This window comes from Pistacia vera, unplaced genomic scaffold, assembly GCF_008641045.1.
Source record: "Pistacia vera cultivar Batoury unplaced genomic scaffold, PisVer_v2 Contig284, whole genome shotgun sequence".
Classification (NCBI taxonomy): domain Eukaryota; kingdom Viridiplantae; phylum Streptophyta; class Magnoliopsida; order Sapindales; family Anacardiaceae; genus Pistacia; species Pistacia vera.
In genome coordinates, this window is record NW_022196095.1 from 902086 (window position 1) to 921001 (window position 18916).

Genomic DNA, 18916 nt, shown 5'->3' on the forward strand with positions numbered 1-18916 from the left:
ATAAAGTTAGAAAAAGGGTTTCACGTTTATAGTTTTAACTACTCATTGATTTTGCCTAAAGATTTTAGATCCCCTCTTCTACATATATCTATAATTTTTATATTTTTTATTATCTTATTAATTTATTTATTAAAAAAAGGTTTAAAATTTAGGTTTGCTCTTAAGATGATTTTGTAATTGAAACTTCCAAAAGTAGTTTGTGAATTCAAAAAGTTATATAAATATACTTTTGAAACCCTTTCATAAGATAGGTTATTTTATAATCTAATTTAATAAATTATTTTTTGAAATGTGTTTTACCAAATATTTTGAGTTGTTAACTGAAGAAATATGTGATAATTTTATTACTTAAAATAACGGCCAATTAATTTAATTTTCTAACTGTAAATATTTTGCATAATACTACACAAAACATTTTTATATAATATTTTTTATACAATATGATGTGACAAAAGATAATTAGTTGATTTTAAATTAAAAATAAACTTTCATCCAACTATCTTTTACCACATCATGTTGTATGAAAATATTGTATGTGTAGTATTACTGTCTTCCAAATTTAATTGTCTCACTGTTGTATGCAGAAATGATGGCAATCAGCGGCTAGGCGCAAATATGTTGAGTGACAAAACAATTAAACTAAGAGACTCTAAAGTCTGAATTAAGTAACTATTAAGTAATATATTAATTGTTTCATAGAACCCTTAATCACAAATCAATTGAACTCAAACGATTTCCCTGGCTGATTGTCTTCTATGTGGGCGTCGGAAGCGATGGAGTTGTGATTTCAGTGGTAATCGTCGATTACCATATGAGTTAACCGTCGAATCGATTCTCCACCGAGAAATGGTTGTCTACTTAAGAGTCTCCACCAAGTTGGCTATCGAACTGTGAGGTAGGAAATTAAAAAAAAAAAAAAAAAATAGTTTTCTTCTTTTTGAATAAATCATTCCATAATCCTTTATTCTCTTAAGTATGATCAGACTGTACGAAATATATAATCAGACTCTTGAGAATAACTGTTTGGCTTAGTAAGAATCTACACGAGTCCAAGGTGAAGTGGTGAATATGGATAAAGATAAGAAGAACATGGATTTTGTACAATTATGTTCCATAAATGAACTTCTGTTGATGAAATTTTTATCGACATTGGTGGTTTCAATTGAATTTATTGTTTACAAAACTGAAATTTTCAATTTCATTTTTATACTTCTTTTCGTTAATTTTGATACATATTCTTGACAATTGATGAAACACAAAAATGTCATTTCTAGAGCTCTATTATCTGTTGATGTTCTCTTGACCAACTGTTATAACCTTTTAATACTGTATAAAATGTTATTTTCTCCCATTTTAAGGTAATATTGTGAACTACCTATTTCTCAATGAGGCTTTTGGAAAGGTATCATAGCTCACGAATTGTCTCCAAAATATCTCATATTCTACGGTGAGTATGTTTTCTCCCCCCAGGATTGAGTGCAAGGTTCTTGCGAAGCTTACACTACAGTCTGGGTTGGCCCACTAACACATGCTTATCTGCATGATTTGTAAAACTCTAGAACACTCTGATATAGTTTTTGTAATTGGATTTATTGAAATTTCAGTTTTCAGTTTTGCTTTCAAAATTTATCACCCCTATTTCGGGATCCCGAGCTATAGGAGTGCCTGGATCCAATGGGGCAGAGAGAACCCGGGAGGGGACATGACAAGAACAATATTTTAACTAAACATGAGTTGTAAAATAAATAAATATATATATATATATATATATAACTTATTACTGATGATGTGTTATAATACTTAAAATATCAATTATTATTGATAATGTATTACAGTACCTAAATTAATACAATGACAATGATCCTTCTTTTCTGTACTTTTAACTAAACCTTACTCTTAATAACAAATGACAAACCTTACAATAAAATTGTAATTTGCAAGTTTAAATCATAATGCCATTAATTAATATTGACATTGTGCCTACGATGTAATTAAGGATGGCTCCTTGATGAACCAGGATGATGAGGATCGCTTTTAACCGGCTGAACGAACGGTAGGAGTTTTCTTCCATTTAAATCATCTGTAAAAGCACACAAACGAAATAAATTAACAAAATTTAAAAAAAGAAGATGATATGTCTGAGATTTAGGCTAGTAATAGAGATACTGCTTATAATTCGAAATATATACATCAACATCAACATCACCACTATCATTATAATATCAAAAGAAGAGAGAGAGAGATAACACTGATATTAAGAGAAAGATAATAGTATTAACTGTATAGAGTCTTAGAAGCAAGAGCCGCCCATGGGGTAAAGAAAAGGACAATAATCAAGAGGAAGCTACAAATAAGATAACGAGTGGTACCGATATTGCTTGCCATAATTGTTCTTCTCTAGTTTATCAACAATACCTTGGTTAGGGTATGTACTGCCTGCATATATGTAGGAGAAAGAAGCTGTGGCTTAAATTTCCAGTATCCCAGCTATGCTTGACAAAATCATACAACTAACACACTGATTTCACTATCTTGAAAATTCAACATAGAGATTAGCTGTCAATGTCATGGAGCCATGGACTTGTTGAAGTGAACAAGAAGTTAACTTACAGTTTCAGTTGTAGACTTCTGAGGCGTTTGATTCTGACTTGGCAAGGTTGTTGAAAATCATAAATTTCCAAGAATTTGAAAGCTTGTTTCCGACAAATGTAATTTATTTCCAGCTTGATGTGAAAACTATGACTTTGTAGGCTTATGATGATGTTTCAACTTTCAAACAAATTAAATAAATAATTAAAGGTTTTAATGAATTATATTATACTCTATAAAATATGAAACTGAGCAAAATCATGAAATTTTATTACAACTTAAAAAGTTTCTGAGCATTTTTTAATAATCATTTCATAACTATTTGAGTGATATCCTACATCTACAAACTGATATTGCAACATTATTTTATTGATAGTATATTATATATCTATTATTATTGAGTATTCATTAAATTGACTTTTTACATGCGTTTATTCATTCATTTTATGCATTTCAATCTGTGTGAAAAAGTTTGTACATCTTGTATTATTACTCTAAAAATAGGTAAAAGTACACTTTCATCCCAACCGATGAGGTTTGAGGAAAATAAATGCATTCTAAGTTTTCAAGAGTATCATAAAACCCGACCTCCTCTGTCTTGAGCTATTTAATATTTAAATAATTACAAGCATAAAATGAGTTTTACCTTTAAAGGGCGTTAATGAAATTTGACACGACTTTTCCTTGTTAGCTAAATACAGGAAGGTTTAAATGATATTTCTGAAACTAAAATGGATGATGTAGAGTGAATGGTCAAAGACTCCACATCACTTCTCAAGTTATACATAATTCAAAGGAAATTGAGTGACGGGTTCTTGTAAAGTGAATTGGCTTTGGCTATTTAAACTAAGGTGGAGAGGCACGCGGAGTCTTTGACCACCAAAATCATAGAGACTAATGTCTGTTTAAATAGCAAAGTGCGGTGGAGGTAAAGTGCGGTGGCTATAGTATTTAGAGTGATTCATAAAGTTAGAAAAAGGGTTTCACGTTTATTGTTTCAACAACTAATTGATTTTGCCTAAAGATTATAGATCCTCTCTTCTATATGTATATATAAATTTTTATAATTTAAAATTTTTTATTATCTTATTGATTTATTTATAAAAAAAAGGTTTAAAATTTAAGTTTGTTCTTAAGATGATTTTGTAATTGAAACTTCCAAAAGTAGTTTGTGAATTCTAAAAGTTATATAAATACACTTTTGAAATCCTTTCATAAAATAGGTTATTTTATAATCTAATTTAATAAATTATTTTTTGAAATGTGTTTTACCAAATATTTTGAGTTGTTTTTGGAGAAATATGTGATTATTTCTTACTTGAAATAACGGCCAGTTAATTTAATTTTCTGACTTTAAATATTTTCTCTTCCAAAGTTGATTGTCCCACGTCCACGCACTGTTGTACGGGGAAAGAAATCAGCGGCTAGGCGCAAATATGGTGAGTGACAAAACAATTAAATTAAGAGACTCTAAAGTCTGAAATAACTAACTATTAAGTAATATATTAAATGTTTCATAGTACCCTTAATCGCAAATCAATTGAACTCAAATGATCGTATAAATCTTTCTAACACCCATCACAGAATGTATAAGAGTAATGCTATGTGCATTAATCAAATTGTACTAATCCAAGTACTAACGGTTAGAATTTAGAATTTTATTTTTTTTTAGTTTTTTGGGGAAATTGATATGACAATAAGAAAAGTCTGTCACGTCAGTTAGTATTTAGATTGTATGGTTTTTTTGTTAGTGCACATAGCATTATTCAATATATAATTAGACTCTTAAGTATTACTATTTGGCTTAGTAAGAATCTACACGAGTCCTAGGTGTCGTGGTGAATATGGATGTAGATAAGCAGAACATGGATTTTGTACAATTATGTTCCAGAACTTCTGTTGATGAAATTTTTATCGACATTGGTGGTTTGAATTGAATTTATTGATTACGAAACTGAAACTTTCAATTTCATTTTTGTATTTCTTTTCGTTAATTTTGGTACATATTCTTGACTGTTGATGAAACACAGAAATATCATTTCTAGAACTCTATTATCTGCTGATGTTCTCTTGATCGACTATTATAACCCTTTAATCCTGTCTAAAATGTTATTTTTTAATTTATTTAACTGAAGTTTTCAATTTCATTTTTGTATTTCTTTTCGTTAATTTTGGTACATATTCTTGACTATTGATGAAACACAAAAATGTCATTTCTAGAACTCTATTATCCATTGATGATCTCTTGACCGATTGTTATAAGTTATAACCCATTAATCCTATATAAAATGTTATTTTTTAATTAATTTATTTTTTGGTAATCAGGGTGTCCAAGTTGGCTTGCATACACCCCAACTAATCTTTGAGGTCCATTGAACACCCTACAAAACTAAATGATCAAGTAAGGGTTAAAAGTTTGAACAAAAAAAGTCAAAGAAATGAGCAAATGTCATTGACTGTCAGACCAACCCCTTAGGTCTATACAATGTTATTTTCTCCCATTTTTTTAAGAGTAAACGACTTTTTCCTAGTCAAGATTTGTCTTAATGACCCCTCCTCACCTAAAAAGTTTCAAAATATTATTTTCCCACCCAAAATTTATATTCCGTTAATACCATTTGAAATTTTGGGTGGAGGTTCAAATAACCATCATGAGAGTTTTCTTGGATAATGTTATGATTTTGGATGACTATATTTGAAGTTTTGTCTTATTATTAGTTTCATAGTTGGTTTGGTTCTTCAATTCAACTATTTCTCTTGTTCAATATATGATGCAGCACGCTAATCAATGGATGGATGCCAACAATCAAGAAGAAATTGGTAAGATGCGATGTGAAAGACTTCTCTTGTATACATTGGATTGGAATTGTGACCTTTCACTTGTATTAGCCTTGTATGAAAATTGTTTATTTTGTTTTGAATACTCATAGAATATGTAGTTGGCCAATTTCTAGAGAGTTAGTAATAGTATTACAACTTAGTCATATTAGTTATCAATGTAATTTAGATGTGTATCATAAATTGTTTTGGAATTGAAAAACTTATGGTATTTGAATGAATTTATTGAATGTATGAAGTTGTTATAGTTCGAATGTTTGGAATTGCAATAATAAACATTGATGAAATTGTGTAAAGGAAAAAAAAAATTCAGTTCTAGAGATTAATATTGAAAGAAAAAAATCATTAATTTACAAATTAATACTTTTGAGAAAAGACAGCGGTTTCACAGCAAGATGTAAACTACTTTAGACATCAGTTTTTCAAAAATTAAAAAACCGATGTCTTGGAACTTTAGTACTAGTGATGTCTTAGAAAATATTGTCCTGTCCTATACAGCGTAGCAAACCCGCTAAATAAGACATGACGAATTTCACAACTCAATTTGTAGCCACTTCTGAGCATATGTCCTAATCAATTGTAAGATGAAGTAAATATCTTGTATCACCTCCCCAGTTCGGAATAACAAATTTCAGAGTGTTAAACAAGACCACAGAAATCTTGATGCTATTATTCTTTATTTTTTTAATGCCATTATTAACCTCGAAAGATCTCAAAAGACCCGATGGCTACTAACTAGTTCAGCTAGTTATTCTCTTTAATCTTTCTACCATAGGATCTGGTCTGGAAGTATTTGATTGTTTGTATGTATTGTAAATTGTGAAGATGGTACAATATCTGTTAGCTTATATTTTTACATGTTGCGAGATTAATTTTTTTTTTTTCATTATTTGTTTGATGGGTTCTTTATAGTAAAACTTAGTGCATTTGTTCGATAAATTCTTTATAATAAACTTGATGTGTTTGACCTTTCTCTTATAAGCATCCACTCATTTCAGAACTGCGAGTCTAATCCCTAAGCGATTGGTCTTTTTTATAGTGAGATACTCATTGGTTTTGAAAATGCAATCTTAAGAGCATTTCCAAAAAACTCTTTATATGATTCAAACTTTTTATTATAAAGAGTTTATCCATAAATTAAAAACAAGAATTCAACATACTCTTTATTCTTTAAATATAAATTAAAAAGTGAGTTTGACTCTCCACGTCTAGATAATCAAATTTCACTCTTTATCTTAATTTTAATTTATAAACTACAAGTTTCTATGCATTTTATTTATTAACTCTCTCTTCTAATAAATCTCTTTCTTAAAAATAAAGAACATCTTTTATTAAATTTAAAGATTGCATTGAATTTGAATAAAAATTTTGTTCTGTATATTTATAAATTAATGAAAATATCTTTTATTTATATGAAAAATGCTTTTTAAAGTAAAGAGTACTATTAAAGATATTTTAAACTCATTTTCTATTTAGTCAAAAGGAAATGATTTTTTACTATTCACCTGAATTCAATCAATATAACATCCAAAATCTATCAACAATGTAGAGAGGTTCTTATATTTTTTAGAGGTTAAATTGATGAAATTGTTAATAAATTTGAAGGTTGAATTAAAGATATTATTTAAAACAAGTACTCACTACAAAAAAGGTCAAACACACGTGAGTTAGGATCGCATTTCTAAAACCAAGTAACCACTATATAAAAGGATGAAACACACGAGTTTAGGATTACATTTTTTAAACCAACATATACTATTATACTTACTACAAAAAGTTCAAATGCACATAGGTTTACACTAAAAAGAAAATAAAAACAATAATATTAATCTCACTAATCCCTCTTACTAACCCCATGTGGGAGTTTGTGATTGACTTGATTAGACAGGACCCATTATTAGACAGGTGGAATCCATGTGAATTGATGAATTGTTAACTGACATGTGACGTTAGTGGAAGAAAATTAGTGAGTGTAATGTTACTTAAAAAAAAAAAAAAAACCCTTTGTTTGATACATCTAATGGGCTACAAGCCTACGACTGTAAAGGGAGAGAAGAGACTACTGAGTAGTAATAGACAGCTAGTAATGGGACTGGTTCTCGCAACGACTTGAGACCCTACGGCTGATGATTAGAAACTGAACAATTTTTCTGAGAGAATTGCATCTAGCAATTTCAAGAAATGTCAAAAGTTTCGGAGATTTTAGGGCACAAATAGAGGCATACAGTTTTGATGTTAAGATGCAGACGAATTGGATAAAGTAATTGATGACAATCTCATTTGACCCCTGAGAATCTTGCCTTGCTGGTCAAGTAGTAACAAATTTGATATTTTCCATGTGAAATTGTCATGTCATTTACTTTGCTAGTATATTATCCACAATATTTCCAAATTAAAGTCGCATCACATCAGTTATGCACAACTTAGAATTCAAGTTCAAGAAATATGTCATGTAAATCAAAATATACTTTTACCTTTAGTTCTTGTTATCCTCCATTTACCTTCCCCTATTTTGACATGCACCATGCTTTCCGCAATGCCCTTTGTTGATACAACATTATTGCCGCTCAGACAAAAAATTTGCTTGGGGGAGAAACTTGCATTCAAGGAAACAAGAAATATAGCTAATAGATCATACAAAAACAATGTTGAAGCGACGGAGGCCAGGTGGTCTTGAGAAGACACTACCGTCTATCCGATGAGGCAATAAGAAATAGCAGTCTACATTATACAATTCACAGCATAATACCTTCCCCTCTGAATTGTAAAGTTGAACTAATTGAATACTAAAGAGGGAAACATCATAAACAGCAATTTACAGCATCTTAAAACACGGAAAGCTTCTTTTACAGTCAATCACTGGATCCTTGAGTATGTGTGCCTCCGAGTATTGTCTTCGGTTAGAAAAACGACGAAGAAATCTTCTTCAATCTAGGGTATTTCCGAGAATACTTCCAACTAAATATGGAAAGCCACCAAAATGCTCCAAACTCGCGTAAGTCATTACTGATGAAAAAGGCCATCCCAACTAAATACTGGGAACACAAGCTTGCCATGAAGCTGCCCTGCCCTCAGAAAGCTACCTCTACCATAAGAGTCTGTGACAACCAAAAACTCCCTTGGTATAGCCATCTCATCAACGCAATATCTTTCTCATAATTAAAGAGATAAGGAGGAGAAATTTCAAATCTACGACCAAAAGTTCTCTCAAAGAATCTCACCTGTGCAACAGGACTTGGATGTAATAAAATTCTTTACTTAATTACTTCTTCAGAAAGTACATTCCATCTCTAAGTTCCAACTTCTCTTCAGACGCAAGTCCAGATAAAAAGCTTTGCAGTTGTTGGAGTGACTTATCATAAGGAGGATCAGCTACACAAAACATCTGGAACATGTGTCTTGTAATTTATCAATTGAATTTATTTGATATTCTGATTATGAGGATATGTCAAAACCATTCTTACCTTGAGAGTATTGTGAATTCGATCTAATGCCATGCTACCAAAATTTGTGAGCATTCCCAAGATGAATTTCTACAATAAACCGGATATGACTTAGAAAGGTTTGACAATAGTCAAAATGGAGAAGTTCAAATGTGCAAAGTACAATTGAGCTCATTTATATTTCAATATTTTCTTAAATGACCATACTATTATCCAGCTCATAAAATTATCATTTGTTTTTCACATTCTCAGAGCAATCATTTCTCTATATGTGCAGACTCTAAGTGCAGCATAGGGCTGGCAACTGCCATAGTGCTACAATTGATGTGGCAATGATGTGGGCTGAGGCAGAGCCAGAATCTAAAGATAAGCTGGAAAGGGGCAGGAGGCTGGGTTGGAGTAGCGGGTGGAAGGGGGTGTGAGAGATAGGACCATGAGTAGTGGTGTAGTTAGCATAAATTTTACCAGCAAATATCAAGTAAATATTTGGAACTTAAAAATGTCCTTGGAATCTAAAGGGTAATTGAAGAATTTCACGAAGATTGGGAAAAAGTTTCCCCTGATCCTGCCTCAAGGTAACAACCAAACCAAATTCAAAATTTACCAAACAGTATGAGAGTGCCATGTGAAGAACTTTCTATTCAACTTGATAGATTACTTGAACTTAAATGAGTCAGAAAAAAAATAATTATATACGCGTAAGTCTTTAAGGACATATAAGCCATGATGAAATGGCTAGTTTATCTTTTAAGTCCATGCTTCCAATTTATATGAGAATGAAAATCATAAATCATCATGAACATATATATATATATCAAACTAATTTTATTACTATGAGGAAGTTATAATTTAATAGAGGTGTAGTTACAAAAATTATTGATTTTAACTTAATTATTCTTAATGCAAGTGGTATGGAGGTAAAGTATACACTACATTAATAATTAATTAATGGAGCATGTCAAATCCAAGGTATAGACATTGATAAAAGAGATATACATAGTTTCAAAAAACTAGTATATGTATCTATGTAGTGTTGGGAATATGCAAAGTCATCTTAAAAGTGTAAAATTTTGCATTCTTTTTAATGTTTTTCTCTCAATGTAAATTCTATAAATACATTGTACTATAACATAAACCATGCAATCTTCAACCAATTCAAATGTCTCAAACAATTTTGAATAAATATTTTATTTCATCTTAAACCTTTAATGTAGCATAGTATATATTTTTTGCAATATACTAATAATTATTACTATGTGAGGCAAGTTCCGGACCTAGACTAATTATAATTTATTATGATGTGGAGTTTATTCTTAATTATAATTAACCCAAGTTGGGATCAGAATTTTGTATGATTACATAGAAGTTATACCTATATAGAATATCACTATAGAGAAGTTCTACCATATATATATATATCACAACAATCGTTTGTAACAACAATAGCATATAAAGAATATTTGCATCAAATCACCTACCTCGTATACAGTCATTTCATTACGTATTTGATCCTCAACTGAGGCAACAGTGCTTTCTCCCTCATCATCACCCACTAGGAGCTCTTCGCAACTCCCACTATTGCCACCATTCTTACTACTGTCAACCATGCCTTCCACTAGCGTATATATGTGATCATTAGAGTCTGTACCCACTGATTCTGAAAGGATTCCCTGGATGTAAGAAGTTATTAATTAACCACCTTACTTACAGTTCTTGGAAATTTTCATATGTGTTAGTGAAGCTTCCATAAAAGCCAGCTCAGTACTAATTGGGCACTGCCACCTAGTTATGGTGAAGAGATATACAATTGGATCTATATTGAAGTGAATAATTAGATGATTCATAAATCACAATGATCACAAGACCAAAAATGAAGATTCATGCCAATGGACTCAAGCAGATAATGAAGAAAGCTTCCCTTAGGGTTTGCTTGGGAGTTTTATGGTAGAGGTTATGAGGGTAAACCATCATAGCGGTTTTGAGAGGTTTTTAGTAGCGGTTTTTAAAACATCCAACCTGTGCTTGGGGGTTTATTTTCCAACGGTTTTGACAGTTTTTTTAAATGATAAATTTACATATATGCCCATAAAAATACCTCAACTTAAACATTTAAATGAAGAGAAGTACAAATCAGTAAATTACAATGTTGTCTATCTTTTGCTTTCTTCACACAAACACAACCAAACAAAGTTAAAATACTCTCTTTTTTGCTATATCCTCTGTTTTCTTTTGGTTTAGATATCTATTTTCATATGTTATATAAACTATATGTTTCATCGTAAAACTTTGTTTTGTACATAAATTTCTTCCATTTACTGTAGCCTATTTTTGAAACCTCAAATTGTAGAAAATTGTATTCTACAGTGACCAGGATACTTATCCTTTTTACTCCACTTAAATAAGTACATTATCTGGTCAATCTGATAATTATAAAAATGAATATTCCCAATCACACAATGATATAAGTCACAATCCCCCGTTACAATACCACATCATGACCAAAATTTGCCAGTCCTACATAAATTATTTCAAGGAAAGAAATTAACATTTGTTTTGCATCAAACTGAGAATTTCATGAGACTGGATGTCTGCAGCAACTGTTTCCAATTAAAGACTTATGTTACATTGCTGAGATAGAAGGAATGAAAAGTAAATCACATTCTTGGAAGTTATTAAATAAAACTGTCAATAAATCAAAGTGAACTAACTAATTATTTTGAAGACTATAGCTAGAAAAGACGAAGAAGCTGGAGAAGGAAGAACCAAACAAAAAGGCTCTGCGACTTTTTTTTTTAAGCAGCTAAGGGATTAATAGTGCAAAGGGATTTTTTTTAAGCAGCAAAGGGATTATTAGTGGAAAGGGGTTTTTTTGGGATAAAATCTTTAAACCAGCCAAAACACCCTGATTTGGGGTGTTTTATAAACTCCTCAAAAATACACTACACTGGTTTTGGGGGGTTTTTAAACCAATCAAAACCAGCCCATAAAAAATCTGGCAAGTAATGGTTTTTAAACACCTTAAAACCAGTCTAATTAAAAAACCCCCAAAACCAATGAAAAAAAAAACTCCCAAGCAGACCCTTAATCAGTGAAACTGATAAGAACCTTCTTCTAGTACACACTTCTACTGAGTTAAAAATCAAATAAATGATTGAGTAACCTTTAGTATTCAAGTTATAATGTGAAGTGTCAGGAAATGAAGCTAACTAGTAAATTAACAGTGTCTAACAGGAGAATAAGATACTTTTACCCTAGTTGAGAAAAAAGAATTAATTGAAAGTATGTATCCTCTTCAACTTGACTGTTATCAGGCAGGGGTTTCAATCAAAGCTAAATACAAGGTCTAAGAAGAGAAAAGAAGAAAAAATAAAGAGGGGATTTTAACAGAGTAAAATTAGATTGTGAAATATATTAGAAGCTTAAACAAACCTTGCTTATCCAAAAGTTTATCCTTCTATTCAGTACATCCTCTGGTAACCCAACAGCAGCAGCAAGATTCTTAGAAGTCCAACTGACAGTAGAATAACAATGTCATACTATCAATTCATCAGCAAAAAACACAGTAAATGAAGATAATTCCTGAAGTTACCTTTTTTGTTCCTGAAATTGCATAATACTGCAGCATGTAAGGGAGAACCGTGAACAAGCGTTGTTCTATCTTCAAATTGCAACTCCAACTGAAACAGCATACCCATGATAAAAGAGTGAATTTTTATTGGAAAAAAGCTTCTTCCGGGTTTAAACAATGGAGAAACCATAAAAATAATCATTCATATTGGCATCACTGAACATTGTATAAATATGAGGAAACCACCCTTACTGTACCAAGATTCTTCCAGAGTAGCTTACGAGGGTCTGATTTCGTTAAACCTTTTTGCATAATCTGAAAAAAGCTTGTTAACAGGCTCAGGTACAATAAGGCTTCATCCTGAAATTCTCTTAAAGATCAGGTAAAGCGCAAAGGACATACTTAGATAGAAAAGTTATTGTTGCCGAAAATCTTGTCGGAAATGTAAAGAAATTGTGAATGGCAGATTAAAAATGCAAACATGCTGAATTCATATGAGCCAAGACAAAGTGTATTGCAGAAGAAGTTTAGTAGCAAAGATAAGATTGCAGTGGAGTTGTCAATCAGTTAAGCGAATGAATAATTTTTAATTCCACCAGGGAACCCATGGAAGGTGTCTTGATGCGCCTTGAGCTTCTAGAACATGCCATGATGCCATATCTGTTATTTCAAGCCCCCTACCCCCACCCCCCAAAACAACAGCTTAAGATAATACATTTTTTCCATACCTCTATCCTTTCCCATCATGAGGAACTGTAATATATTTCTTATCAGTTAAGTAATGATTGAGATCATTGTAAGAACTATAATTATCTACACCTGCATTGGAGGCCAGAAATTTGTGATATGATTGTCGCATCAAGAAATCCAGAGATACTGCATCCTCCCCAGCTCAGCACCTAACAATACATTCACTGAAGTACTCAGAAAATTCAAAAGATTTTTATCCATTTTATTATTATTAAACAATTTGGTGTTTCAGAAATCATCACAAGGGGAGCCCCAAAAGCTCCACGATAGGCAACACTCTTTACAAATACAAAACTACCTGTTTGAGATGCTTGGCAGCGGTTAATAATATTTGATATTGTCCTCTTTGAATCAATCAAATCATTCAACATAATTTCACACTTCTGCATGCTGCTCTCTCCAAAATGTATCTGGATAATGACAATACAAAAAATAATGCACTTTAAGTGGTCCAGGGATGAACATATCACAACAAAACTAAAACATGACTTCACCCAGTTACACAAATTGAATAAAAAAGCACTAGAGATGTTTGATATGCAAACCACTTACTTGAGGAGTTCTAAAGTGGTATCTCCGAGCAATGTCATAATCAGATTTGTTCAGAAGTTTTTTCGCCAGCATAACACGATATTCATTGACAAGTTGATCCTTTGAACCAATTATGCTGACAATCATGCCAAGTATGTCCACTTTCCTTCGATTCCGACTACCCTTCAAGGGGTCAGCTTCTACAGGGTCAGGCTCCCAGCTGTAAATGCAGAGCTCGTGCAGAAAAACATGTAAGTGATGTAATAGGGTATACTCGGTCTTGTAAGCTTGAATTGAACAATATTGACCCCATAACCCACAAAAGCCTAATAACATAGCAATTGTGAATACAGTAATGATAGCAACATTACCATGCAGCATTGATCCATGCTTGCTTGCATCAGAGTTGAAATCATATCAATGCCAGCAACTCTTGATTTTCTTCATCTCTATTTAATTCTTCAAGAAGGCTATCCCCAGTATTTGCAGATCCATTTGGATTCCCACCAGTCCCATCAGTAAGCATGGTTACAATACATTTTATGGTTTTTCCTCCGCAAGTAGTCCCTTATTGGTTCACCAACTGCTTCAAGAAAAACACCAGTTGGGTCGATAGTTCGAAGAGCTTTAATAGTTGAAACATACTGATGCAATATATCATTGGTTGAGGCACCCGCAGTGAGCAAGCGATACTTGAGTGCAGAAATAAAAGACTCCACGAGTTTAGAAGTTGTCCAGTATATTCAAGACACTGCTTTAAGTCTACATGGCAGGAGAACACAACAATCAAATAATAATTCTGATACATTAAATGCCCAACAACATATGATAAGACTAAATATAATGCTTATAGAGAGGTAGGAAAACACCTCATATTATATGATTTCTTTTGTCTGCTACCAATTTGTGCCACAAAAGGAGTTATTCATGGTTTACAGCAAATTGCAAAAATTGCACAATGTAACAATTACCACAGAAAATGCATTCATGTGGTATGCAAGGCAGGCATCAAGCATAAAGAATATAAAAATCATTCGCCCAATCAAGGTCAATTTCCACCAAGATATAATCCATTCAAATACATAAACATATGAATGTTGCAAAAGAAAACGATCAAACCTAACCACATCATGCAGAAACATGACGCCACTAAATAACAATATATAACTAATAACATAACTAATTTTAATTAAAATTCACTCATCATTTCAACTCTATTTACACCAATAATGTACAACTTAGTACAGTCGAATAATTATATGGAAAAATTTATCCAAGTGCCAAATATAGTTACTTAAAATGATGTTCCATTATGCAACAGCTGTCCTGTGTACATTTCTTACTAACATGATGACAACCGTTATTACTTATTGGGTTCTTCAAGTAATTGTTATAAAACACTACACCCATTTTACTGCACTTTTGTTCTAGTCTAATGAATGCAGTTCTCAGCACTTATTCTCCCCCAATTGAAATAAAATATAATGCCAGACCAGTTAGCCATTATTGGATCTTCTATAGTTTAACTACAGCTAAAATTTGTGAGAGAAATTAGATGAAGAATTACCTCTCAGGGTAATCCACAATAATCTCAAATAGCTTGGCTATCCTTAAATCTTGCAATGTTTCATAAGCAAAGTACTCTAGCCGCAATTGCCATCTGATGAGCCCTTCTGAAGGAGTGTCAATTTCAGAAGAGCAAGTAGAAAGGTGTGAAGCAAAGGTGATTTCAGACCAGATGAAGGAGATCATAACCAATGAGTCACCAAGATAGCAAGAAGTGCATTCAAGATGAAGAGGTACAACCTGTGCAAAGCACCTCAAGGAAGAGAAGTCATCAAACCATCACATGATAATATACACTTAACTAGAGACAATGCTAAATGGAAGTTTAAGAAGCTGAATAAAGAAAACCAAAGAATAAATAACCTTTTAAATCAGCACCTTTAAGTTATTTGAACTGGCGCACAGGGATGAAAAGGAGAAGGAAATATTAAACATAGGTATGGTATGATGTTACTCTCTTTGGTCAATCAAACAACATAGCCTTACAAATACCTTAATAAGAGCTTAGTCATTTTGCTAATGAATGACATTACCCAAAATGACTTGATGAGTCTCTATGACGTAACATACTAGACTGACAATGTAAAAGCCAATTTCATGAATTGCTGACGACATTTATTATTTCAAAGATATACTTCAAACTATAAAGACAAATAATTAAGGTGATGCAGTTAAGAATCCCCAAATATATGGTGAGAAAATGCTAAGAAGAACCTTTATCCACCCTTTAATGGACTCCAAAACAGAATTCCTGTAATCTTCGCCAGCCAGATTATGAACTTTAGCCTGCCATTCAAACAAAGAAACATACTTTATCCAATATGAAAATGAAAATATAAATTAAATAAAGATGATATGCATGTCAGAAGAAAAAGTAGTTCTTAGTAGATTAAGTATTTATAGTACATCAATGTAGAAAGTGGTCATCAGAAATGATATTGATAACAAAAGGACAATGAAACTTAAATAAAGTGAATAAACTACACCAGACATCTATGCATAATAAAAAGTGTGTGAACCTTCAAAAGAGAAAAGATGGCCGAAGCATAGGCATTTTCAGTCATAGATGTAAATCCCAGACTTCTAAGATCACGAACAACCTTCCCAATATGCTTCACCAATTTGTTCTTCTCTGAAAATTTCCCATGGTTATAGCTTTCATCAATATCCATTTCACCTGTCCTGTGTTTACCTTTTTCATCTAAATCCATGTTGTCTTTATCTTGAAATTTATTTTTGCCCTCTAAGTCACCATCCATGATTCTACTTAACTCCTCCAGCTTCCCCTTAAAATACCTATGGAGTATCTCTGTGGACATCATAAAGAACTTCATTGAACTTTAACTACCAAAACATTACCAGAAACACAGATTCGGGGAGAACAAAGCAGAAACAGAATCCTCAAGTAATAGTACTTATTATCTACAAATTTTTAGATCAACGTACTTATCCACACCTACAATAACCCAATAAACCATTTTAAATACACATACCTGGAAAATGTAGAGGAAGACTAGCCATAAGAACCGAAGATACCATTAACTGATATTTAGCGAAAAGATGCGCTCTTTCTGAATCTGCATTTTGTTTTCCCTCAAACATACTTTCCTTGTGTAACTGTAAAGCATGAACAAGCATAAACAAACACTTTTCCTGATACTGTTTCTCCAAAGACATTTCTTCTAAAGCTTTACATAACACCAGCTGAACATCGTCATCATAAATCTGCGTTTTATTAGCAAGAATTATGACACTAAATACCTAGTAAATAACTAAGAATAGAATCTTTAAACCGCGTATGTTACATACAGAGGAATTATTCTTCTGTACCACTCCAACTTTGCTGTATGAATCAAAATGCCGCCAAAAATTTGTCACGCCAATTCTCTCAAAAGCTTGCTGTCATGAATCAACACATACAGCTACATATCAATTTTTTTGAAACATCTGAAACCCTAAAATCACCAAAATTTCTACATGGCAAGATCTTAACAGTTAATTAACATATTCAAATCAGTTCAATAAACACGTCTTGCACATGTAGATTGATAAAACAATTACAGCTGGTGAGAGTTGTGGGTTGAATTGGATACCTCTAAAGAGAGAAGAAAGTGGTCACAAACAAGAGATTGGAGGCCGTGCTTGCAGAGAGAGTGTACGTGCAACACGAACTCGGGTCCTACGGAGAGATCACCGGCGCCGTTGAGGAGAGATTCTGTGGTGGTACAGAAACCGCCGTAGCTTTTGATAATTTCTTGAATTGAATTGTCATTGAGCTTCTCCAAAATCCCAAGACTACAAACTAGTGAAGTTGATTCTTCCATTTCGAATACCGTGAAGAGAAAAAAAATAAACAAAACTATTTCACACCTTCAAATTAGCTATTTGTATTTAGCTGAGTAGTAGGTAGAAGAAGCGAGAATGTGAGGGAAATGAAAAAGTGATTTTGCCGCCACCGCACGTTCAACATGCGCATTGGTTCATTTATTTGAACGCGCCGGTTCATCATTCGAGTTTATGTATAAACAGTAACACTCTAAACGACATGGTGTTTCAGCAGGATGGGCGTTATTACAGAAAACCCCCACAATTTTGGGAAAATATAAAACACCCATGGGTATGGAAAATTCTATCCTAACCTCCATTTCCGTTTAGATTTTTAACACAAATGACGATATGAAATTTCTACCCTTCAAAAAGTTAAAAAACTTTACTATTACCCCAACGTATTGAATTTTGTTACGCCTAAAAATATAAGGGCTGACGTCAAGACCCTTTAGCCCGCAAAAGTCAGATCATTGGAACAGCCACCGTCTGCGTCTGTTAGGATAGTGGGCACGCGTCAGGCTAGTCAGGAGGCTGTGGTGCTCCCACGTGTCCAATCCCTGCTCTAAATCGCGTAAATCACTCTAGAAGGTGGGCAATGTGACATAAAGAAGGATTTACACGGATAATCCCACCAACTCGCAGATTTAGTGATGATTGCCTCAAGACATCTGACTATAAATTAAGAATTCATCTCTCATTAGGGGGATTCGCACATTTTTCACTAGATTAATTACTCTCTCTTTTCTTAGCAATTGATACCTTGTAATATCATTATAAAGTCAGTCAGCTAATAGCGACCTGACCCCTATCATCAATACAAGAATCAGTGGACGTAGGACTTGCTACCTTAGCATTCGAACCACTTTAAAAACTATCTCCATTGTATTTACTATCTCATATCCATTACTTTCACATGTGATTTCGAGGTCCTTACAACATTTCACACGTGCGTTTCATTGGTGCAAAATCCCGCATCAACAGTTTGGCACCAAAAGGAGGGCCTGATTTAGTATTCATCATTCATCAGGAGAGTCTCCAACCTACCGGTCCTATAGCAACAAATGGCCCGCCAGCCAGAACATGAGCAAACCAACTAGAGCACTCAAGGTTCCCCCCAAGTTCAGGGGGATACCTCTTCCAAAAAACCTTCAGCCCTGCAAAATGCTGTGGGAGACATCCCATCAAGCTCATAGCTTGACCCCGCTATAAGAAGCTACCTGGAGAGGTTTGACAATACTCTCCATACGGTCAACCAAAGGTTAGACCGTTTGGACCAAGGCGCGCCATCCAAGTCAGCTGCGGC

The 18916-nt window shown here is 33.0% G+C and overlaps 1 long non-coding RNA gene and 1 pseudogene across 1 annotated transcript; both read right to left on the bottom strand.

Moving 5' to 3' along the window:
• Positions 1–1806: 1806 nt before the first annotated feature.
• On the bottom strand, positions 1807–2397 carry LOC116134203. The gene is made up of 2 exons (XR_004128696.1): positions 2280–2397; positions 1807–2080 (listed from the first exon to the last, which is right to left on the bottom strand). It is a non-coding gene; the product is annotated as an uncharacterized LOC116134203 (long non-coding RNA).
• A 5796-nt stretch (positions 2398–8193) lies between these two features.
• On the bottom strand, positions 8194–17754 carry LOC116134228 (annotated as a pseudogene).
• Positions 17755–18916: the final 1162 nt, after the last annotated feature.